At 38.6% G+C, this 23911-nt stretch overlaps 2 pseudogenes; both read right to left on the reverse strand.

The window, feature by feature from the left end:
* Positions 1-1667: 1667 nt before the first annotated feature.
* Positions 1668-2628, reverse strand: LOC127694459 (eukaryotic translation initiation factor 3 subunit I-like; annotated as a pseudogene).
* Positions 2629-19639: 17011 nt separating this feature from the next.
* LOC127694526 (olfactory receptor 10-like) lies at positions 19640-20575 on the reverse strand (annotated as a pseudogene).
* Between the last annotated feature and the right edge of the window lie 3336 nt (positions 20576-23911).

The following is a 23911-nucleotide window of genomic DNA, read 5'->3' on the forward strand; positions in this document are numbered from 1 at the left end:
CTTGAAGAGTTTAAGATGGCTAAAGAAAAAGACATACTGAGAGATTGTAACCTTACTGGGTCTCACTTTATATACTGTCAGTGTAAATACTACAAAGTACTATGTGCAATTATGAAGGTTGGGAAAAGGCTTCAGTGAACTGAATCATCAAAGTTAACAGCTAAATCTGTATAGAGTGTACTGTTTGTATAACAATATATTAGACTTCTCCATAGGTTGCCCCAATTGGTCTTTGTCATGATGCTGTGTTTCCTTTCCTACTTTACTTAATGCAAATTATTGAGATAATAAATTCAAAAGAAATATTTGCTTTGGCTAATTTTGGGGTGCACCATTCCTTCAGCAACAGTGGCAAAGCAGTGCACTGCAATGAATGTGTAGAGGAACAAGAACAATTACTGTGTGGCCAGATGGTGGACAAAAATATACAAGACAGTGGTCAAGTAATCCATGGGATGACCAAGAGTCTAAATGATCTGGAAACAGTAGACCCAAACACTAGACTGGTGAGGTCTGCACAAGAGATCTGGGAGGGACATGGTTTGAAACATAACTCCAACATTAGCAACTTTGAATTCTTAGTAATCGGATTGGTGGAAAGACTAAGAAATCTAGGGCAATGTATCATCTTTAGAAGCAAAATTTGATGTCCTTATTTGATTGAAATTTTCCTAAGCCTGAACTGAATTGAACTGAATTGAACTGAACTGAACTGGACTGGATTAGACTGGACTGGACTGGACTGAACTGGACTCAAATAGACTGGACTGGACTGCACTGGACTGGTCTGGACTGCACTGGACTGGTCTGGACTAGACTACTCTGAATTGAACTGAACTAAACTGCTCTGAACTGAACGGAATTGAGCTGAATTCTCTCTCCCTCACTGATCTCTAAGTAGCCTCTGTTCCCTCGTTGTATTCATGAGAGTTAGGCATATGCTATCTTTGATTCATTCGATAAAATCTTCTTCTGATTCATCACTTTGTCTTCCCCTCAAGTAGATGGCATGTTTATATTCCAATCAGAGAGATTAAAGATGTGTACTAAGGGTGTGTATATTCCAGCCTGAGGAATTAAAGGTATGTGGCATGTCTGCATTCCAGCAGGATCATATCTTTGGATGTGATCCCTTGCCAAAGCAGCTATGTTGCTAAATTAAAATTCATCTACACCTAGCAGTATCACTATGTGGTGCTGGCTTGAGTGGCATCAAGAATGCAGAAGTGAAGAGACATGGATTATTCCTCTACAGTTTCAGAGAGCTGCTGTGAATGGGCAGTGTGTGGCAGGGGAGTTCCTGCATGAAGGCCCCTCAGAGGTCAAAAGACTATAAGAGACCTTCGTACAAAGCTGTGAGTGAAGTTGAGTTACATTGGAGATCCCAAAATGTTGGACAGCCTAAATCCATGAGCTATCTGCAGAGGAAAGCTGTATATGAGTAATAGAACCAGACCAAAAGTGAGAGAAATGTTGCAGGCAGTGAAGCTGAGAAGGCAAGGCCATCTAAATCCTTTGAACTCAAAGCAAGAGATATTGGAAGTGTAAGTAGGGGATTTGGTATTTGCCCTGCTACATTTTGGTATTTTTAAAAAAAACTATCTTATTTCTCTGAGTCTAAAACTTTCAGCAATAAGTCTTCCTAGTGTGAATGGGGATCCATCTTGTTAGGCCTCAAACTCAAATTCACTGTGGATCAAAGTAGTGGATGCATATGTAACCCTCTTTGACACTGCTCCTGTAGCGCTTGCATCAGGACGGAAGACAATGTTGTTGATGGGTCCAGAGTGGCCCTTGACTCTTCCAAACTCTTCTTCAAAAGACAAGTGGAAGAACCTGGCCTCAGACTTGCCAGTCCTGATGGAAGATGTTTTGGTTACATCTATGACTTCCTGACCACCTCCTAGCATGGCGTTGTCAGAGTTGGAAGAGAAGGCAGTTGAGTTAAGTCTTCTGATGTTCAAAATTTGTGGAACATGAGAAGCTAAGCTGTGTTGTCCTTGGATGCTGTGGCAAACATGGTCATGTCTCTAGACAGCTAGATGTCATTGACTTACCAGGAGTGCTCCTTAACATTCACCAACACCTCTCCAGACCTGGGACTCTACTGGTTGAGCTCTCCACTCCCATGGCCTGTAATAAATGAATTATTTCCTCAGGAGTTCACAAACAGCTCTGGTGATCTTGGGATCATTGCATGGTATCTTCATATTGCTGTCCATCTGGCTTGGATCTTGTAGATCAAAGAAGCTCACAAAACTCTGGTATCCCATCTGCTTATCATGGCAATCATGATGATGTTGCCTGCAAAGTCAAGACCAAAGTTCCAGACAGCTGGCTGATCTTGAGTAGAGCCTTCTGTTTCCCTGTTTCACAATCTCAGAGATGACAGCTATTTTCAGATGGGCTGTAGGACATGCTTGGTATCCAAGTCAGTATCCATATACTACAAAGCATCAGTAAGAACCATGTAGGTTCCCAACCTCTCTCTGCTCACAGAGCACCACACAGTGATGATAGGGTCTTTGGTCATGGCGAAGAGGAGGTCTCCTACACAGATATACTTGACTACATGATAGATCACTCATGGCCCTGTAGCAGGATGAAGAGAAAGACATTGATGCGTTTTGGTTTTCATTTAGGCCAGCATTTCAGCCCTGTTCCTCCATTCTACTCAGTTGGTATAATAATGTATATTTTGTGGCATTATATGTTATAAGTATGTAGTTGTCTTTTTTTACAGGTTTTACAGACTTCCTGTTGCTTGGTGACATGCTTCCTAACCTTGATATATTTTTATCCTTCTAGAAACATAAGCCCAAATAAATCCCTTCCTCTTTAAGTTTCCTTGATTGTGATATTTTATTACAGCAACAAAAAAAGTAACTAATACAAAATCTCATTATAGTCTTCAAAATAACCATCTGTTGATCATTGTAAATATAACCTAGAATCTAACTTGATGTTCTATTTATACATAAGTAGTATGCATGTGCTCATGAATGTCATGGACACAATAGCAACCTTTGTCTTGTTTCTTATTAAAAATGTATCTCAGAGCAGCAGGGAAGTGAATCCCCGCAGCCATCTTTGCTACCAGCTGGGGCAGAAAAGCATCACTAGGTACTGTATTATCCCGAGCTTAAGATCTCTGGGGGTGCAAATCACCAGGGGTCTGCCTGTGCCCAGGACCTGAGAACATAGGCGGTTCGTCTGCCAGCCAGTTGGTTGTGGGGCCTGTGTCCTATGTAGAGAGCAGCAGAGGGAGTGAACCCCCGTGACCATCTTCACTACCTGCCGGGGCAGAAAAGCATCACTAGGTACTGAATTATCCCGAGCTTAAGATTTCTGGGAGTGCAAACTGCCAGGGGTCTGCCTGCACCTAGGACCTGAGCACATAGGCAGTTCATTTGTTAGCCAGCCTGTGGGCCTGTGTCCTATGGGAGCATCAACAGAGGGAGTGACTCTCCGCCGCCATCCTCCCTCCATGACAGAGCAGTCCGGGAACACCTGGTTCACTGAGACAACCCAAGTATAATATTGCTTGAGGCAAAACTCAGCAGGGCTCCAAAGGCACAAAAGAGGAAGGCAGCATATCAGCAATCTGTGCCAGAGGAAACCCAGTCATCCAGCATCACGGAAATAACCTTAAAGGTCCACAGGAGGTTGAAGCACCAGTCAGTGACAATAAGACCATCTAACACCAGTGAGAACCAGATGGCTAAAGGCAAACATAGGAATGTTACTAATAGAAACCAAGTCATTATGGCAGCATCTGAACCCAATTCTCCATCAACAGCTAGTCCTGGATACCCCAACACACCAGAAAAACAAGAGTTGGATTTAAAATCACTGGTCAGGATGCTGTTAGAGGAACACATGAAGGACATAAATAAATCTATTAAAGAAATTCAGGAGAAAAATGATCAAAAGCTAGAAGCCCTTACAAGGGAAACACAAAAATCACTTAAAGAAATTCAGGAGAATATGGGTCATAAGTTAGTAGCCAATAAGGAGGAAATGCAAAAATCACTTAAAGAAATACAGGAGAACTTTGGTCAATAGGCAGAAGTCATGAAAGAGGAAACACAAAAATCTCTCAAAGAATGAGAGGAAAACACAAACAAACAAGTGAAGGAACTGAGCAAAACCATCCAGGATCTAAAAACAGAAGTAGAAACAGCTAAGAAATCACAAATGGAGACAACTTTGGAGATAAAAAACCTTGGGAAGAAATAAGGGGCCATAGAAGCAAATATCAACAACAGAATACAAGAGATAGAAGAAAGAATCTCAGATGCTGAAGATACCATAGAAACCATGGACTCAACAGTCAAAGAAAATACAAAATGCAAAAAGCTTGTAACCCAAAACATCCAAGAAATCCAGGACACAATGAGAAAGCCAAACCTAAGGATTATAGGCATTGATGAGAGTGAAGATTTACAACTTAAAGGGCCAGCAAATATCTTCAACAAAATTATGGAAGAAAACTTCCCTAACCTAAAGAGAGAGAGATGTCCATGAATATACAAGAAGCCCACAGAACTCCAAACAGACTGGACCAGAACAGAAATACTTCCTGTCACATTATAATCAAAACCCCAAATGTACTAAACAAAGAAAGAATACTTAGGGCAGTAAGAGAAAAAGGGCAAGTAACATATAAAGGAAGACCTATCAGAATTACACCAGACTTCTCACCAGAGACCATGAAAGCTAGAAGATCCTGGGCGGAGCTCATGCAGACTCTAAGAGAACACAAATGCCAGCGAATAGTACTATACCCAGCAAAACTCTCAATCACTATAGATGGAGAAACCAAGATATTTCATGACAAAACCAAATTTACACAATATCTTTCCACAAACCCAGCCTTACAAAGGATAATAGTGGAAAACACCATTACAATGAGGGAAACTATACCCTGGAAAAAGCAGGATATTAAACTTCTTTCATCAAACCAAAAAGAAGATAACCACACAACTATAAAATTAACATCAAAAATGATAGGAAGCAATAACCACTACTCCTTAATATCTCTTAACATCGATGGACTCAATTCCCCAATAAAAAGACTAATCAAGTAGACTTCATCCCAGGGATGCAGGGATGGTTAAATATATGGAAATCCATCAATGCTATCCACTATATAAACAAATTCAAAGAAAAAACACATGATCATTTCATTAGATGCTGAAAAAGCATTTGACAAAATTCAGCATCCTTTCATGTTAAAAGTCTTGGAAAAGACAGGAATTCAAGGCCCATATCTAAACATAGTAAAAGCAATATACACAAAACCGGTAGCCAACTGACAGAATGGATAGGTAAACAGGACCCTACATTTTGCTGCATACAGGAAACACACCTCAGTGTCAAAGACAAAAACTACCTTATAGGAAAAGGCTGAAAGACAATTCTACAAGCAAATGGTCTCAGGAAACAAGCCTGAGTTGCCATTTTAATATCAGATAAAATTGACTTTCAACCTAATGTCGTCAAAAGAGACATGGAGGGACACTTCTTGCTGGTCAAAGGAAAAATCCAACAAGAAGAACTCTCAATCCTGAACATCTATGCTCCAAATGCAAGGGCACCCTCATTCATAAAAGAAACTTTACTAAACCTCAAAGCACACACTGCACCTAACACAATAATTGTGGGTGACTTCAACACTCCACTCTCCTCAATGAACTGATTGGGTAAACAGAAACTAAACAGGGAGACAGTGAAAGTAATTGAAGCTCTGGCCCAATTGTATTTAACATATATATATATATATATATATATATATATATATATATATATATATATATATCTGTGTGTGTGTGTGTGTGTTAAATATAACTTTTCATCCCAAAGCAAAAGAATATACCTTTTTCTCAGCACCTCATGGTACCTTCTCCAACATCAATCATATAGTTGGTCACAAGACAGACCTCAGCAAATATAAGAAGATCGAAATAATCCCATGTCTCCTATCAGATCACTATGGAGTAAAAGTGGTATTTAATAACAATAAAAACAACAGAAAGCTCACATACACATGGAAACTTAATAATACTCTACTCAATGATACCTTGGTCAAGGAAGAAATAAAGATATCAAAGATTTTTTTAGAATTTAACGAAAATTAAGGCACAGCATACCCAAATCTATGGGACCCAATGAAAGCAATGCTAAGAGGAAAACTCATAGCTTTGAGTGCCTCCAAAAAGAAATTGGAGAGAGCATACACTAGAAGCTTAATGGAACAACTGAAAGCCCTGGAACAAAAAGAAGCCAATTCACCCAGGAGGAGTAGAAGACAGGAAACCATCAAACTCAGGGCTGAAATCAATCAAGTAGAAACTAAGAGAACCATACAAAGAATCAAGAAAACCAGGAGCTGGTTCTTTGAAAAAATCAACAAGATAAATAAACCCTTAGCCAGACAAACCAAAGGGTACAGAGACAGTATCCAAATTAACAAAATTAGAAATGAAAAGGGAGATATAACAACAGAAACTGAGGAAATTCAAAAAATCATCAGATCCTACTACAAAAGCCTGTACTCAACACAACTGGAGAATCTGAAGGAAATGGACAATTTCTTAGACAGATACCAAATACCAAAATTAAATCAGGATCACATAGATCATCGAAACAGACCCATAAATCCTAAAGAAATAGAAGGGGTCATAGAAAGCCTTCCCACCAAAAAAGAAAGCACAGGACAAGATGGTTTTAGTGCAGAATTCTATCAGACCTTCAAAGAAGACTTAACACCAATACTCTTCAAAATATTCCACCAAATAGAAATAGAAGGAACACTACCTAACTCCTTCTATGAAGCCACAATTACGCTGATACCAAAACCACACAAAGATCCAACTAAGAAAGAGAATTTCAGACCAGTTTCCCTTAAGAATAATGATGCAAAAATACTCAATAAAATTCTTGCCCACCGAATCCAAGAGCATATCAAAACGATCATCCACCATGATCAAGTAGGCTTCATCCCAGGGATGCAGGGATGGTTCAATATATGGAAATCCATCAATGCTATCCACTATATAAACAAACTCAAAGAAAAAAAAACCACATGATCATTTCATTAGATGCTGAAAAAGCATTTGACAAAATTCAGCATCCTTTCATGCTAAAAGTCTTGGAAAAGACAGGAATTCAAGGCCCATATCTAAACATAGTAAAAGCAATATACAGAAAACCGGTAGCCAACATCAAACTAAATGGAGAGAAACTTGAAGCAATCCCACTAAAATCAGGGACTAGACAAGACTGCCCCCTCTCTCCATATCTTTTCAATATAGGTCTTAAAGTCCTAGCTAGAGCAATAGACAACATAAGGAGGTCAAAGGGATACAAACTGGAAAGGAAGAAGTCAAACTATCACTATTTTCAGATGATATGATAGTATACTTAAGTGACCCCAAAAACTCTACTAGAGAACTCCTACAGCTGATAAACAACTTCAGCAAAGCGGCTTGTTACAAAATCAACTCAAGCAAATCAGTAGCCTTTCTATACTCAAAGGAGAAGCAGACTGAGAAAGAAATTAGGGAAATGACACCCTTCACAACAGCCACAAATAGCAAAAAGTATCTTGGGGTGACTCTAACCAAACAAGTGAAAGACCTATATGACAAGAACTTCAGATCTCTGAAGAAGGAAATTGGAGAAGACCTCAGAAAATGGAAAAATCTTCCATGCTCATGGATTGGCAGGATTAATATAGTTAAAATGGCTATCTTGTCAAAAGCAATCTACAGATTCAATGCAATCCCCAACAAAATCCCAACTCAGTTCTTCATAGAGCTAGAAAGAGCAATTCTCAAATTCATCTGGAATAACAGAAAACCCAGGATAGCTAAAACTATTCTCAACAATAAAAGAACTTCTGGGGGAATCAGTATCCCAGACCTCAAATATTACTACAGAGCAATAGTGATAAAAAAACTGCATAGTATTGGTACAATATCAGGCAAGCGGATCAATGGAATAGGATTGAAGACCCAGAAATTAACCCACACACCTATGGTCACTTGATTTTCGACAAAGGAGCTGAAAATATCTAGTGGAAAAAAGACAGCCTTTTCAGCAAATGGTGCTGGTTCAAATGGAGGTCAGCATGCAGAAGACTGTGAATTTATTCATTCTTATCTCCTTGTACTAAGTTCAACTCCAAGTTGATCAAGGAACTTCACATAAAACCTGACACACTGAAACTAATAGAATAGAAACTGGGGAAGACCCTTGAGGGCATGGGCACAGGGGAAAAGTTCCTGAACATAACACCCATAGCTTACACTCTAATATCAAGAATTGACAAATGGGACCTCATAAAATTACAAAGTTTATGTAAGGCATAGGACACCATCAAAAGGACAAATTAGCAACCAACAAGTTGGGAAAAGATCTTCACCAACCCTACATCTGACAGAGGGCTAATATCCAATATATACAAAGAACTCAAGAAGTTAGACCCTAGAAAACCAAATAACCCTATTAAAATGGGGTACAGAGCTAAACAGAATTTTCACATGAAGAACTTCGGATGGCTGAGAAGCACCTTAAGAAATGTTCAACATCATTAATCATTAGGGAAATGCAAATCAAAACAACCCTAAGATTTCACCTCACACCAGTCAGAATGGCTAAGGTAAAAAAATCAGGAGACAGCAGGTGTTGGTGAGGATGTGGAGAAAGAGGAACACTCCTCCACTGCTGATGGGATTGCAAGATGGTGCAACCACTTTGGAAATCAGTTTGGCAGTTCCTCAGAAATCTGGGCATGACACTTACAGAGGACCCTGCTATACCACTCCTGGGCATATACCCAGAGGATTCCCCGGCATGCAATAAGGACCCATGCTCCACTATGTTCATGGCAGCCCTATTTATAATAGCCAGAAGCTGGAAAGAACCCAGGTGTCCCTCAATGGAGGAATGTATACAAAAAAATGTGGTATATTTACACAATGGAGTACTATTCAGCCATTAGAAACAACGAATTCATGAAATTCTTAGACAAATGAATGGAGCTGGAGAACATCATACTAAGTGAGGTAAGCCAGTCTCAAAAGATCAATCATGGTATAGTCACTGACAAGTGGATATTAGCCTAGAAACTTTGAATACCCCAGACATAATCCACATATTAAATGATGTCCAAAAAGAATGGAGGAGTAGCCCCGGTTCTGGAAAGACTCAGTATAGCAGTACCAGAACAGGGAAGTGGGAAGGGGTGGATGGGGGAACAGGGGGAGGGAAGAGGGCTTATGGAACCCAGAAAGGGGGAAATCATTTGAAATGTAAATAAAGAATATATCAAATAAAAATGAATCTCAAAATAAAATCAAAAAATATTTTCTGTATTCTTCCAAAAGTTTTAGTGCCGTGCTTCTCACACTTAACTCAAATTATTTATTTTTTTCTTTTCAGGTTAATTTATTATTCTGGCATTATTTATTAGATGTGCAGCCTTCTCTAATGAATGATTTTTTATCATATTCCAAATTTTAACAAAGGTATAATTGGTTGTCTTTTTATGCTGTTCTGTAATCTACCATCTATCCCTATGTTAACAAGACTCCATTATTGTAGATCTATGCAATACTCTCTACAGTTCTGTCTCTCAACTCTCCAAATATTTTTTCCAAAGTTTTGTTTACTATTTTGACTCTTTGCTTCTCTATGAAAATGTTAGGGTTTTTCAAATGTCTATTAAAACTCTCTGTTGGGATCTTACTGCAATTACATAGAAGAATAATTAGAGTTAGTGTGGAGTTTCAGTGTGGAGTCATCACACTTGGGAAAGTGCCTGGTATCTGCATTCATTCACAGTCAGTCAGGTAAAATTTCATTTTCTTCAACGCTAGTTTGTATATAATAAAAACAAAGAACTCAAGAAGCTAACCACCAAAAACCCAAACAACCCAATCAAAAAATGGGATATAGAACTAAACCAAGAATTTACAACAGAGGAATCTTGAATGTCTGAGAAACACCTAAGAAATGCTCAAAGTGCTTAGTGATCAGAGAAATGCAAATCAAAATGACCCTAAGATTCCAACTTGCACCAATCAGACTGGCTAAGATCAAAACCTCAGGTGACAGCACTTGTTGGCAAGGATGTGGAGAAAGAAGAACACTACTCTATTGCTGGTGGGATTGCATACTGGTACAACCACTCTGGAAAACAATTTGAAGGTTTCTCAGAAAAGTAGAAATAAATCTATCTGAAGACCCATCAATATCGCTCTTGGGAATATACCCAAAAGATACACCACCATGTCACAGGAGCACATGTTCCACTATGTTCATAGTAGTCTTATTTGTGATAGCCAGAAGCTGGAAACAACTCGGATGTCCTATGACAGAAGAATAGATACAGAAAATGTGCTCCAATTACACAATAGAATACTACTCAGCTATTAAGTATGAGGACATCCTGAGTTTTGCAGGCAAATGGATGGAACTAGAAAATATCATCCTGAGTGAGGTAACTCAGACCCAAAAGGACATGCATAATATGTACTCACTAATAAGGGGATAGTAGTAAAAAGGAAAAAAGTACAGGATATTCAAGATACAGTCCACAGAACTCAAAAAGATCAACAAGCTGAAGGGCCCAAGTGAGGATGCCTCAGTCCCACTTGGGAGGGAGAAGAAAACAACCACAAGGAGGGGGAGGGAGGGAGTGTCTTGGGAGGGAAAGGGAATGTGGCAAGGAGAGGGGGAAGTGATCTGGTATTGGGTAGGGTGAAAAGGACTGAAACCCTGCGGGCCAGCAGAAAGAATGGAAACAGGCAACCTCAAGATGTAGGAGGTTGGGGGGGATTCTCCAGAATGTACCAGTGACCTGGAGGTGAGAGACTCTCAGGACTCAAAGGGAGGGACCTTAGATGAAATACCCTACATTGAGGGAGGGAACTTGTAGAGTCCACCTCCAGCAGAAAAACAGGGCACCAAGTGAGGGATGGGGTTTCCATCTCACAGTCAAAACTCTGACTCATAATTGTTCCTATTTGAAAAAAACTGCAGGGATGGAACTGGAGAGGATTCTGAGGGAAAAAGGTACAGCGACAGGCCCAAAGTGGGACCTAGCTCAAGGGAAGTTCCCAAGACTTGACACTATTACTGAGGCTATGGAGTGCTCACAAAAAGGGACCCATCATGACTGCCCTCTGAATGACCCAGGAAGCAGCTTAAAGAGTCAGATGCAAATATTTGCACCCAATCAATGGACAGAAGCTGCTGACCACTATAGGTGAAGTAGGGGAAAGCTGGAAGAAGCTGAGGAGGAAGGTGACCCTGGAGGAGCACCAGCAGTCTCAATTAACCTGGATCCCCAAGATCTCTCAGACACTGGACAACCAACCAGGCAGCATAGACCAGCTGATATGAGGCCCCCAAAACATATATTGCAGAGGACTGCCAGGTCTGGGTTTAGTCAGAGAAGATTTCCTCAAGAGATTGGAGGCCCCAGGGAGTTTAGCCATCTGGTGGAGTGGGGGATGGGAGGTGGGGACAATCTCATGGAGACAATGGGTGGGGGGGAGGTATGGGATGTGCAACAGTTGGGAGGGTGGACCGGGAGGGGAATAAAATCTGGAGTTTTAAATAAATAAATAAATAAATAAATAAATAAATAAATAAATGGATTTAAAAAAATAATAGTTTATAACTTTTAGCAATGACAATTATGCTAAACCTTTTTTTATTCTTGGCAGACTAATTTTGATATTTGTGGGTGCTTCTTAAATTTTTCATTTCAGTTGTGATAAAGCACATAGAACAATATATCAACAAGTATTTTCAGTATACAGCATGATCACATTAAGTATAGTCACATTATTTTGCTTCTATGGATCTTTAGAAGATTTTCACCTTTCAAAATTGAGTACATTAAATTCCAATTCTTTCCTTCTCCTCTCCTCTGCAGAGTACAATGTCAGTCAGTGCCTCTATGAATTCCACAGCTCTAAGCACTTCCCTGCTATATGTGGAGCCAAACAGTGTTTGTTGCTTGGTGAGCAGCTTAATTTACACAGTTTGGTGCATTCAAAGTTTATTTGTGATGTCTCATGGGTTAGAATCTTATTTCCTTTTACAATACAATACAAAATCAATCTAATATGTTGGGTAATTGAACATCTCTTATTCTAATGACCAATCCCAACCAAACTAACAGATCAACTCTATTCAATTTCATTGAACAAATAGAGCTAACCTACTCTAACTGAATATACTGATTTGAGTTTTTGTAAGCTCAGTGAGAAATAAATCAAGGATATTAGAAACAAAAACATATAGACCAATCTGGTTTTTTACACGTTTATTTTTACGTTGTGTACATGAATGATTGTCTGTGAGTATGTATGTATACCAAGTGTGTTACTGATGCCCATAGAGAGCAGAAGAGGGTGTCAGATGTCCTGGAACTGGAGTCACAGGTGGTTGTAAGCCTCCCTGTGGATGCTAGGAACTGAACTCATGTCCTCTACAAGAGCAGAAAGTACTAACTGCCACCTCGCCAGCTCCAGATCAATCTGGTTTTAATACATAAATAATGTTCTAAGCAAAGTATTAGCTAAACTAATTCAGGTAGACATGACTTGATTTTCAGACTATAGTTAAGCTGGGTTGATTACAGCACCATGATATTTATCAACCTCACATGTTAAGAAGATAGACCCTTCTCCATTGGATGCTTTTTCAATTTTACTAGAAAAAAAAAATCAAGTGACCATTTCGTATGGTTCTATTTCTGGAACTTTTTGTTCTCTCAACTCGTGCATCCATTACTTTTCAATACTGCATGCTTTTTTTCTGTTGCTCTATGGTAAGTCTTAAATACAGTGAGTTAGCCCTTTGACTGTTGCCTTCTTCAAAAGTGTCTTCAACTATTTCAGTTGTTTTCCTTCCCATGTAAAGGCCACTCATTCTTTTTTGCATCTAAATGAAAACTCTGGGATATTGATTGGCATTATTAATAGTGCACAGAGTAATTTTTAGAGAATTTGCATCTTTGCCACACTGAATATTTTGATCATTGAGCAAAACACCACCCTCTATTCATTATATGTATTCTACCAATTATTCCACAGATCTTTGGTAGTTTTAGCAAACAGGTCCTATACATATTTTGTTAGATTATACAAGGATGCTTCTCTTTTAAAGTACAATACATGGTGCTGTTCTTTCCCCCCTGATTCTGCTTTTACATGGTGATGCTGTAAAAATACAATGTTTGTTTATAGATGTTGTTTTCTCAGGAGCTACTAACTGACCTCTTCTCTGTCTAGGTTCTTCAGATCATCTACACAGAAAATCACATCATCTCTGAATAATTGGAAGAGCTTTACTTCTGCTTAATAGAACTTATATTTTTATGTTAACGTATATATGATTTATTATGTGGCTTTGAAAGAAAGTACGACGAGTGTGTGTGATGGCTAATACGGATTGTCAACATTACAGGATCTAGAATCGAAGAGGAAAAGTCTCTGTGAAAGCCTTTGAGTGATTCTCACAGTCAAGTTAGCCTCTGAAATTATCTGCAAAGAACTTTCCAAATTACATAAACTAGAGCATGAAAACTTATCCTAATTGTCAGACTGAATAAAGAGGGAAGAGTGGCCAGAAGCTGGCATGCCTCTGTGCTTGCTTCCGGGCTGCTGATGCAGTGCACCAAGGGCTTCAACACATCTGTGTCACGATGGTCTGAACCCTCAAACTGTGAGACAAAATGAGTCTTACTTTCATTAAGTTACTTTTGTAAGGTATTCTGCCCCAGCAGTGTGTAATCAATACAGAAGACACACTTGTCATTTCTTTGATATTAGCAGGAAGACATTTGGTACGTGAGGTAAGCCTTCTGTTAACTGGTCAATTTCAGGGTCTTTCTAAAGCTTATGGGGAGAAAAGTGAAATCTAAAAGTACCTTCAATTTTTAATCTCCCTGAGGCTAAGAATGTTGAACATTTTTAAGGGTTTTTCAGCCATTCATGTTTTATCTTTTTAAAATATTCTTCTCTCATGCACTACATTCCAACTTCAGTTTCCCCTCCCTCCACATCTCTCAATTCCTGCTTCCAACCTCCCCACCCCTGCTGCCGCCCAATTCACTCATCCTATGTTTTTCTTCAAAAAAGAGCAGGACTTCCAGGGATATAATATTCTGTCCTTTGCTGGACAGTTTTTTAGTTTTATTAGGCCCCATCAGTAATAGATTATCTTCAAACTTTTCGGTGCTTCTTCTTTTTTCAATTATAATTTTTTTATTTTCTATATTCTTTGTTTACATTCCAAATGATTTTCCCTTTCCAGGGTCCCCCCCATAAGTTCTTTAAGCCCTCTTCCCTATGCCCATTCTCCTATCGACCCCCTCCTACTTCTGTCCTGGTAATCCCCTACAATGCTGGAACAAGCCTTTTCAGGATCAGGGACCTCTCCTTCCTTTTTCTTGGGAGTCATTTGATATGTGTATTGTGTCTTGGGTATTCAGAATAGTCCTTTTCTGTGCCCATGAATTCAAGCCTATTTCCCACTTAAGAAAGTCTATCATATTCAGGGTGTCTGGTCTTATACTGAGGTCCTTGGTCCAACTGGAGTTGATTTTGTATGGGGTGATAAATATGGGTCAGTTTTTATTCTTCTGAATATAACCTTCAGTTTAAGCAAAACCATTTGTTTAAAATACTATATTTTTTCAGTGTGTACTTTTAACTGTGTCAAAAATAAGGTATCCATGGCTGTGTGACATTGTATCTGGGTTATCAACTCAATTCCTTGATCAATGTGTCTATTTTAATGATGATACAATGCTCTAAATTACTACAGATACAATATATCTGTAGTACAGCTTGAAATCATAAAGGTGACTTCTCTAACAACTCTTTTATTATTCAGACTTGTTTTAGCTATCCTGACATTTTGTGTTTCTATATGAAATTAAAGATTTTTTTAAGTTCTGTGAAGAATTGTATTGGAATTATGATCAGGATTGCATTGAATCTGTAGATTGCTTTTGATAAGGTGGCCAATTTTACAATATTAATTCTACTGACCCATGAACACAGGAAAATTTTCCATCTTCTTCTGGTGTTTGATTTTTTCTTTGATGCCATAAAGTTTTTAATTATACAAATCTTTCACTTGCTTGGTTTGAATTAACCCAAGATATTGTGATATTTCCCTCATCTACATTGGCATGTTAGTTATTTTTATGTAGACCTTGTTTAGGCAACCATATTGTTGAGATTTCATGGGTGTAGCATCCCTGCTTCGTCTAGAAAACATGATATTACAGCAGGCGCCTTGGTCCTCTGGCTCTTGCAATATATCTCCACTGCCTTTCTCATGATGTGTTCGAGATTTATGTATTATAATCCCTATAAATTTTTATGCATCTATTTATTGTTATATATGGATGTTTTGCCTCGATGTGTGTTTGTGTACCACATGGAAGCAAAAAGAAAGCATCAGATCCAGCTGGTTGTGAGCCTACACGTGGATGCTGAGAGTCAAACCCAGCTGGTTGTGAGCCTACATGTGGATGCTGAGAGTCAAACCCAGCTGGTTGTGAGCCTACACGTGGATGCTGAGAGTCAAACCCAGCTGGTTGTGAGCCTACATGTGGATGCTGAGAGTCAAACCCAGCTGGTTGTGAGCCTACACGTGGATGCTGAGAGTCAAACCCAGCTGGTTGTGAGCCTACATGTGGATGCTGAGAGTCAAACCCAGCTGGTTGTGAGCCTACATGTGGATGCTGAGAGTTAAACCCAGCTGGTTGTGAGCCTACATGTGGATGCTGAGAGTCAAACCCAGCTGGTTGTGAGCCTACACATGGATGCTGAGAGTCAAACCCAGCTGGTTGTGAGCCTACACATGGATGCTGAGAGTCAAACCCAGCTGGTTGTGAGCCTACACATGGATGCTGAGAGTCAAACCCAGCTGGTTGTGAGCCTACATGTGGATGCTGAGAGTCAAACCCAGGTTGTTTTGAAGAGCAGTCAATACTCTTAACAGCTGAACCTTCACTCCAGTCTCACTTCTAAAACTTTCCCTAAACAAACATGCATATGCATGTGTTGATATATTATGCTATATATAAATGTCAATATAAATTAAATAAAAGACCTTAGGGTAAGACCACAACTATAAAATTTCTGGAGGAGATCACAAGGAAAATCTCAACATTGACCTTGGCAGTATGTTTTGTGCTCACATATGAAAGCTCAGGATTAAAAAGTAAGTACATGAGTATTTTTTTCAGGAAAAAACTTCTGAAGTGCAAAACATCAGCAAACATGAACAGTGCCCTACAGATTGGGGAAAGTTATGTGACTGGAGAGAAGGAGGTGTCCCAAATTTATGACTAACTCTTACAATAAAAGAACTGGAAATCCATTTTTAAAGTGGACAGAGACCGTTACTCCATAGAAGACATTAAACATTTTCTAATAAACATATAAAATCTGTTCACTGTTACTAATTACCAGGAAATAATATTGAAATGACTCTTTGATGTTACCTATACTCCCTAGAATGGATGTGTGTGAAAAGATAAGAGGTATTTGTGACAGCATAAAAAAAAAAGGAATGTAGATCGATACAAACATTGGGGGGAATAATAGGATGATTCATTAGGAAATTTAAAATGGGGTTAAAGGGACAGCTCAGTGGTTAGGAACACTTTCTGGTCTTACAGTGGAGCTGGGTTCAATTCCCAGCACCCAGTCACCCATGGTGACTCAAAGGCATCTGGAACCCCGATCCAGGGTTTCCAATGCCTTTTTTTGGACTCCATGGGAACTAGACACACACATGGTACACAGAAATATATGCAACCAAATACTTATACATATTTTAAAAGGATTACTTTAATTTAAAATACATACTCAATAAAATATAACTACCAGAGAATCTAAAGATCTTTCTTCTGGGATGATGAAAACAAATGAAATCACTGCCTTTTCAAGATGGCTGGATCATGCTCTCTGTTCTTTAGCTCATCACAGATAAGATGGAAACAACCCTACTATCTACCAGTGGTCTATTGGATAATGAAATTATAATGCATATTCCCCCCAAAAAATGTGATTACATTTCAAAAAAAAAGATCTTGTTGTATGCTACTATATGATAAGCTAAAAGGACATTATAGTAAGTGAAATAAAATAGAAAAAAAACATCAGCTTTCTTATCCATAGTTTTTTTTAAGTTAATGCTGTGTAGTTGTTTCCTCCACATGAAGGAGACAGGAAGCTCACCAGTCTTATAAAAGTTAGAAGACTCTCAAGATTTAAAGGCTCATGAAACTTACATGACCCATGGACCCCTCTCCAAGATTGTTGAAACAATAGTTTCTCAGGAAGAAGAGACTTTTCAATAGTCTATCTGTCTATATGACACACAGGGAACCCCAGTATCATGGCTTTCACTAGCTGACACTAGTGCTTGAGTGAATTCTCCAATGATAAAGCTCCCTGTGAGTCATCCAAGCTTCTGCAATTAACTACAACAAAGTCACTGGTTCACTAATTTTTATGTGGGTATAATTACTTCTTTGGTTTATCATTGCTCTCTTTGTGGGGGTGAATAAAAATAGGCTTTTAAGGGAAAGTTCACACAATAATCAAATACACAGAGACTAAAACAGAGCCAATGATGTGTAGTGAACTGAGAGGAAATCAGAAGATGTGGCTCAAAGGATACAAAATTTTCGCTATCTAAGGTGGTCAAGTCTTGATGTCTAATTACAAAACAGTGATGTAGTTAATAAAATTGTATTCTGTGAGATACTTGTGTCCAATAAGTAATTGTTATAATCAGATCTTCTCTTCTCTAATACAAAAAGAAATTAAAAGTGTCTTGTTAGATGAAAGGTACATTAATCTGTTTTAGATACTAGTGACCTTACTTCCTTTATGGAACCCATAACATCCTTTTATGAATATCAAATATATGCAATTAATTTTATTTTTAAAACTAACAAATTAAGTATAAAACAAAACCATAAAAAGAAATGGCAAGAAAGTATGTTAATATTCTACCAAATGCAAGAAAGTTGCCTCTAACTATCTCTATCACAGCGGAGAGACTTGGGAATCACTGACTGGTTCTGGAGTAGCTTGGGGATCCATGCTCTCTGATGACTAATTAACTACTGTCCTGGATGAGAAGATCCTAAGGGGCGTAGGTTTCCATGGAAATGCAATTTCCTTCTCACAAGATAAAATTTGTGGAAAGCCATGGATGACTGTGTGCCCAAATACACCAGTGGCTTCTTCAGATTTCTTGAATATGAAATATGTTTCTATTAATATAATTGAATTGCTATGTTCACTGCAAGCTTCATAATAAAACATAATAACCACAAGACAATTTTATTAAATTCTATTCTGCATCCAAATAAATACTTTTTTCTATTAGGTGATACAGATGCTTGAATTATTTAGACTTTGATAAACAAAATACAGTGAAAAACACATTTATTTGTGTACAACATTGGCTAGTTCGCTGAGTTAGTAAATATAAAATAGAGAATCTTAGGTAGCAGCTAACTGGATAAAATTTAGAAATAGGGCATATTTAAATAATGAATTTCTATTTAGTATTGGGGAAACTTGAAAATAACAATGCAAAATAATAATCTGGCATTTGGTCTCTTGGTAGATATAACCAATATGAGGTAGGAATTAGCCTATATTACACATTGAGATAATTAAATGTAACAACAAGTTACAAAAGCACAAGGCTTGAACTTATAGAGAACTCTTACATTAAAAGTTCTAGAAATGAGACCAGTTACCATGGACTAGATAGCTCTGTAAAGGCATGCTATTTGACCCTTGAGGTAAGAAGAGGTAATTCAGCAGACTCTAGAACTTTGGAAAGAATGAGCCAGGCAAAGCAGTGATATATACTAATTAAGATGATGTTTAATTTATTCTCTAGTTTCTCTAGTCTCTCCACTTTTGTGAAGTTATCATCTTCCCACCACCAAGCAGCATTTCTGAGGTACATTGTGAAGCTGTGGAAACCATGACTCCCCCTTAAAAAATGCCTCCCTAATACTTTGCATGCTACCTCAAGTAGAAAAACAATATTCATATCTGGCCTCTAGGTGCTCCATGATACACCATTAATTATTATTTCTTACGTTCTCCAAATATCACAGAAGGGTATCCACTTCAATAAACCTTAAAAGGGATCCTGAGATGTGTAGGGACATAGACAAGATGGAAGGACTTAGAAAAATAGGCATCAATGCATGTCTTAACTTAGTATCATAGGGCATTCCTCACAGCACCATGCTAGGAATCTGGAAGGCAATGCCATCAGGATAATGTTTCTCTGCCTTCCAAGATAGCCTAGGAACTGACTCCTTTCTACAAGAGAACACATATACATTCTCCAAGCACCATGGTATAAATCAGCTCTCACTGTTTCATATAAAACTGAACTACAAAGCATTTCAATAGATCTCCACTTTCAACTACAAAGCAAGGAAGCACCAAGCCCATGAGTTCTGCTGATACTCATTTTGTACTAACTGCTTTGCAAGGACAGGATGAGTCCATAACTCATGAACTGTTAGGCCAGACTATGTTGGTCCTTTGGTTTTCTATCCCAAGTCTGTGCCTCTCCCTAGCACCTTCCACAGAGCCCCCTTCACATCCTTGTTCCTCAGGGTATAGATCAGAGGGTTGAGCATGGGGGTGATGATAGTATAAAAAAGGGCCACAAACTTCCCCTTGCTCTCAGAATAGCTGCCCTTGGGTTGTAAGTATGTGTAGATGGCTGCACCATAGAACATAGAAACCACCACGAGGTGGGACCCACAAGTCCCCAGAGCCTTTTTGCATCCTGCCATTGACTTGGTCTTCAGCACTGCCTGAGCAATATTTGCATAGGAACCCAGAATTAATGTTACAGGAAAAATCAAGATTACAACTCGGGCCACAAACATCTTGGCTTCTGTTCCCTCTGTGTCCTCACAGGCCAACTTCAGGAGAATATGCATCTCACAGAAGAAGTGGTTCAATCGGTGTCCACAAAGAGGCATCGCCATCATGAGGCTCGTCTGAATCAGAGAGTTCATGAATCCTCCTAGCCATGAAACAATAGCTAGTGAGAGGCAGAGAACGGGGTGCATGATGGCCGTGTAGTGTAGTGGGCGGCACACAGCAGCGTAGCGGTCAAAGGCCATCACTACCAGGAGCACACTCTCTGTGGAGGCCAAAGCAAGGAAAAGGAAGAGCTGGGCCACACACCCTCCGTAGCTGATGCTTCTGTCATAACCCTAGAGGTTAATCAGGAGCTGGGGCACAATGCTGGTGGTGTAGCACAGGTCCAGGAAGGACAGGTGGCAGAGGAAGAAGTACATGGGCGTTTGAAGTCGAGCATCTAGTTGTGAAAGGATGATGATGGTGGAGTTGCCGAAGAGAGTTAGGGAGTAGAAAACGGAAATGAGGACAGAAAGAAGGAGCTCCAATTGAGGGAAATCAGAGAAACCCACCAAGAGGAAACCCTGTCTGAAACTCGTGTTGAAAGTTCCCATAGCCTTTCTCGTGCTCCAATTACAGAACACAAATTCAATGTCTGTGATGAAGAAGGCTGATCAGAGCATTGTTCCAGATAATTCTGAAATACTCTAAAAATCAAGCTTTTTTCTCCTCTGCTTTGTTAGTTCAGTCTTCAGTTCTTACCTTTTTACTCTTTGGACTAGAAATCATGTGATTTTTGTCTTTGGTTTAAACTATTACCACGCTCTGTATATGTCATGAACTTCATCCAGTTCCCACATGAATACTTCACTATCTGGCAGCAGAGATACCATTTTCCTACTTTCCCAAACTGATGTTAAGATCTAACTCAGGAACAGGTAAAGTTAAAGTTTCTTTGAAAAAATCTGAAGAGTATAATATAGTGTTGTTAGTCCCTATCAGTCTCTTTTGGCTTCTCTTTGTTTTGCTTGACAGAGTGCTTTGTGTAGGTAAGACCCAGGACTAACCAGGATGAGATCACAATTTTGCCTCTATTGTCCCACTTCCTCAGAGGCTATGACCAGAACCATAGTCCCAGAAGCCCTACTCATAGTCAGCTGTCCAGTCCTTCTACCTGATGAACTAGAAGGCTAAGGAGTCAAGGAGACCAGGAAGCCATTTGGACTCCATCTTTGACACTATTGTGGAAAAGATAGAGAAGCATGAATGGTACATTAATTACCATGTAGAGAAATTAATATATCAAAGCCATTATATTTATTATAATAAATATATTTACAACGTCTTTGTGATGATATCAGAGATGAAATTGCTATGAGGTTTTTATATGCATACTTACAAGTGTATAATATCCAAGTCAATCTTTGCATGGCCAACATCTTAGAATGGAATGGTGTATTTAGAGTCTTTACCATGTCCCTGGGGATCAACTCTAATCCTAACCAGCCGAGTCACCTCTTCAGACAAGTTCACTTCATTCACTTCTGTAAGTTTCAGTTTAGTTATCATAAAACAGATTAAAACAAGGCTTTAAAAAGACTAAATGAAAGTTGATAATGCCCTTTAAGTACTGAAGAAGAACAAGCTTACAAATATTGCAACTGTCTATCTTTCCTGCCTCTAAAAGGTTTACCACATCAAGTGATAGAAACCTTAATCAATAAAGAAAAGGAAAACTGCTCTGGTGCCCAGCATTCCACAGCTTCCACAGCATTCCTCACAGGTTTCAGCCATTTCAGGTAGGAGTTGTCTTATAACAGATAAAATAAAACAAAAGCAGCTTTACATTTTAGGAAAACATGAAAAAAGTACTGTTGATTTCATAAAATATTTTAAAGTAATTTTGTTTTCATAAATAAGTAGATCAGTGTTTTTAAATTTTAATCTTGCTATGGAAACAAATCAGTGAAAGTTAGATCAATCTTTAAACCTTGGCTTATTTAACATGTTTGGACACCTGAATCACATTTTCAGTTGCCAGTGTTATGCTTTATTCTTGGTAGAATTATCCTTGTTTCTTTGTTTTGCATCCCAATTATAAACCCCTGGCCATATTGACTTCTGTAGTAGTAAACTAATCTCGATGAAAGTCAAAGTCTTCTTCAAGAGAATCAAGATTCTTTGTGGCAGTTGACAAATTATTTTCCAGCAATGTCTGAGCTTTATCAATATCATATTCAAGCATTACATTAGCCCTCAACCACAGGCACACTTCATCAGTAGGAGGAACTGAAGCTTTGCAATACAGATTATCTGCCAGTAAGACTCTGGTCTCCATTGAATTATCATCTTTTGTTGCTGTTTTGTTCTGTAAATAGGGTTTTATGCATTTCTGACTTACCAGTAGCATTTATAATACTCTGAACTTTTCAGAAAATTGTTATTTGCTTTTCTACAAAGTGTGAGGGCTATTGACATACATAACACTTTGATCCCACTGTGTCTGCAATGCCAGTATAAGAGAGACTTGATCAATGTGAGAGAGTACTACCCACTCAAAACTTCAATCTAAGGTAATTTTATATTATGTAACAGTTTTACAAAGCACCTTGAACAGGAATAGTAACATAAATATAGATTTGCATTGTTTGAAAAGAGTTGTAAGCTTTTTTATTCATGATAAAATTTACATAGGATGAATATAATCTCTGGAAAGCCATTGGTATATGATATAAGATGATCGAACTAATCCCATGCCTCCTATCAGATCACTATGGTGTAAGAGTGATTTTCAATAGCAACAAAAACAACAGAAAGCCCACATACACATGGAGGCTGAATAATACTCTACTCAATGACACCTTGACCAAAGAAGAAATAAAGAAATCAGAGACTTTTTAGAATTTAATGAAAATCAAGGCACAACATACCCAAATCTTTGGGACACAATGAAAGCAGTGCTAAGAGGTAAACTCATAGCCCTGAGTGCCTCCAAAAAGAAAATGGAGAGAGCATACACTAGCAGCTTAATGACACACCTGAAAGTCCTGGAACAAAAAGAAGCCAATTCACCCAGGAGGAGTAGAAGGCAGGAAATCATCAAACTCAGGGCTGAAATCAATCAATTGGAAACAAAGCGAACCATACAAAGAATTAACGAATCCAGGAGCTGGTTCTTTGAGAAAATCAACAAGATAGATAAACCCTTAGCCAGAATGACCAAAGGGCACAGAGAAAGTATCCAAATTAACAAACTTAGAAATGAAAATGGGATATAACAACAGAAACTGAGGAAATCCAAAAAATCATCAGATCCTACTATAAGAGCCTATACTCAACACAACTGGAGAATCTGGAGGAAATGGACAATTTCCTTGACAGATACCAAATACCAAAATTAAATCAGGACCAAATAGATCATCTAAACAGTCCCATAACGCCTAAAGAAATAGAAGGAGTCATAGAAAGTCTTCCAACCAAAAAAAGCACAGGACCAGATGGTTTCAATGCAGAATTCTATCAGACCTTCAAAGAAGAGTTAACACCAATACTCTTCAAACTATTCCACAAAATAGAAACAGAAGGAACACTACCCAATTCCTTCTACGAAGCCACAATTACGCTGATACCAAAGCCACACAAAGATCCAACAAAGAAAGAGAACTTCAGACCAATTTCCCTTATGAACATCGATGCAAAAATACTCAAAAAAATTCTTGCCAACCGAATCCAAGAACACATCAAAACGATCATCCACCATGATCAAGTAGTCTTTATCCCGGGAATGCAGGGTTGGTTTAATATACGGAAATCCATCAATGCAATCCACTACATAAACAAACTCAAAGAAAAAAACCACATGGTCATTTCATTGGATGCTGAAAAAGCATTTGACAAAATTCAGCATCCTTTCATGCTTAAAGTCTTGGAAAGAACGGGAATTCAAGGCC

The sequence above is a fragment of the Apodemus sylvaticus genome, chromosome 10 (genome assembly GCF_947179515.1).
Source record: "Apodemus sylvaticus chromosome 10, mApoSyl1.1, whole genome shotgun sequence".
In the NCBI taxonomy this organism is placed as follows: domain Eukaryota; kingdom Metazoa; phylum Chordata; class Mammalia; order Rodentia; family Muridae; genus Apodemus; species Apodemus sylvaticus.